Source organism: Myotis lucifugus, unplaced genomic scaffold (assembly GCF_000147115.1).
Source record: "Myotis lucifugus unplaced genomic scaffold, Myoluc2.0 scaffold_786, whole genome shotgun sequence".
NCBI classification, from domain to species: Eukaryota; Metazoa; Chordata; class Mammalia; order Chiroptera; family Vespertilionidae; genus Myotis; species Myotis lucifugus.
Window position 1 is genome coordinate 7,307 of NW_005871834.1, and position 2,833 is coordinate 10,139.

Consider the following 2,833-nt stretch of genomic DNA (forward strand, 5'->3'; position numbering starts at 1 on the left):
CGCTGGGTTCTGAGACCCAGACGAGGCGAGCTCTGCTGGGAGTTGTTGCGAGTCAGGCGTAGGCCGACTACCCCTCCACGGGCCGGGGCAGAGCTGTGTGGCAAGGGGCCCAGGTGCAGGCGCTCACTTCTCATGAATATAACGTGGCAGAGGGAGGCGCCGGCGTTTCCCAAGCCGGGTGCTGAAGGATGGCTCTGGCCTGGCTCCTGCCTCTGGTTGGACTCACTCATCCGGGGACAGTCGGCTGCCCGTGGAGACCCTGGGGGAGGAACAGCCGGCACCATGTGAGGGCTCCGTCCGGGAATTGGGTCTTCCCGCCCCAGTCAAGCCTTCAGATGAGCCCAGCCCCACCAATGCCCAGACTGCAGCCTCATGGAGGCCCTGGGCCAAGCACCAGCCACACTGCTCCTCAGTTCCTGACTCCCTTCAACCGTGAGGATAACAAATATTCACTGTTGCTTAGAGGCACTAGGCTTTGCTGTGGTTTGTGATAGAAACAATGCACCCCATTCCTGATTCTTCAGCAAGTCCTGTTGGCATTATCTGTAAACTACGTCTGGAATCCGACCACTTCCGTGTCCTCTCTCACCTGGGTCCTTGTAATAGTCTCCTCGCTGGTCTACCTGCTTCTACTCCTGCCCCTCTACAGTCTAGACCAGCGGTTCTCAACCTGTGGGTCGCGACCCCTTTGGGGGTCGAACGACCCTTTCACAGGGGTCACCTAAGACCATCGGAAAACACATATATAATTACATATTGTTTTTGTGATTAATCACTATGCTTTAATTATGTTCAATTTGTAACAATGAAATTGGGGGTCACCACAACATGAGGAACTGTATTAAAGGGTCACGGCATTAGGAAGGTTGAGAACCACTGGTCTAGACTCAGCATAGCAGCCTGAGTGATGGTTAAAATAAAACTCTGCCAGGTGTGGTTAGAATGTCGGCCTGCGGGTTCAATTCCCGGCCAAGGACACATGCCTGGGTTTCCGGTTTGCTCCCCGATTCTCTCTCTCTCTCTCTCTCTCTCTCTTCCTCTCCCCCCTCCCCCCTCCCTCCCTTCCACTCTCTGAAAAGTAATGGACAAAAATATCCCTAGGTGAGAATTAACAAAAAAATATCCTCAGGTGAGGATTAACAACAACAAAATATCCTCAGGTGAGGATTAACAAAAATAAAATAAAATAAAATTCTGATTGGTTCCTCCATTGCTCACATCCTGCCAGGGTTCTCTATCTTACACAGCATAGAAGCCGAGGCCCTACCTAACCCAGCCTCATTTTACCGTTCTGGCCCCACTTTCTGTAACTGCTATTGCTCACTCCATCCCAGCAGTCTGGCCTCCGTGCTGCTCCTCAGATACGGCTCCATGGCTGTCCAGGGCCTCTGCACCTGCTGTTTTCTCCCCTGATGGCGCTTCCATTAGATACTGGTACCTGCACGTTTGTCTTATCTCCTTAAGTCTTGGCCCAGATGTCACTTTTCCAGGGAGGCCTTCCCTGGCAATCCCATGTAACCCTGCAGCCCTTGGCCCCCTGAGCTCTGTACTGCCCTCCTCTGGTTCATTACCTCTCACACACAATAGTTTACTTCTTTTCTTTTTTTAAAAAAAATATATTTGTAGAGCTCCAGTGGCGCAATCGGTTAGCGTGCGGTACTTATAAAATATATTTGTATTGATTTCAGAGAGGAAGGGAGAGGGCTAGAGAGAAACATCAATGATGAGAGAGAATCATCGATTGGCAGCCTCCTGCACACCCCACACTGGGGATCGAGCCTGCAACCCGGGCATATGCCCCGACCGGGGATTGAATTGAACCCGTGACCTCCTGGTTCATAGGTTGACACTCAACCAGTGAGCCACGCTGGCCGGGCAATAGTTTACTTCTTGATTTTGTTTTTGTCTGTCTCCCCCACCTGGCATATAAGCGCCACAAGGGCGGGGATCTTTGCCTGTTCCCCCTTTCACTGCTGCCTGACATACGGTGGGCATTCACAGACACGTGTGTTGAAGAAAGTAATAAGGTACACATGGCTGAAAAATGAATCAAGTGATACTCACCTTCAGGGACAGAAATGTCACTGAAGACGCTAGGAGGTGTCCCTTTTCCGCCAAAAGGAACAGTCCAGAAGGTCCTGGTAACTGAGTAAGGGCGGCCGTGGGACGGGGCCTTGGGCCTGCCCTACACACAAGGGCCGTACCTGGGCCCCATGAGGGCACAGGCCGACTTCTCACCACTGCATCCCTGCGCCGGACAGTGCCTGGCACGGTATGTGTGCAGAATAAATTAGTGCAGTGGTCGGCAAACCGCGGCTTATTACTTTATTTATTTCTTTCTGCGCTTCTTTATAATTTCTGCAGCAAAGGAGCATTCATCATGGTTGTAATAAAGAAAAAGCAAAGTTACACTAGCTTCACACATTTGCTTTGCAACTTCTGTCTAAGTAGAAGGCGTTTTGCCTTCCCGTTTATTGATGAGTTTGGTCATGACAAGTCATGTCCGCCTATTTCCTTGGTTATTCTGAAAGCTTTGAGTCTAAAGGGATTGGAAGCGGCCTAAATAAATTGCAAATCTGCCAGTAAATAGTGACGTTGTATCCAGAGCAGAGGGAGCATCTGCTTTTCCTAGAATTCTAGAGCCAAATGTGCTATCTGGGGACAGAGGCTAGAACTGAACTGACAGCTTAGTTTGTCTGCTGCCCTTATTTACTAAAGTTAGCTGTGAAAACAACTCAATTTCATCAATGGAGACCCGCTTGTCATATCAGTGTTTCCTGTGACATTAGCTTTCCATCAACACCTGAAACCTGAGTCAGTGCTACTCCTCCTG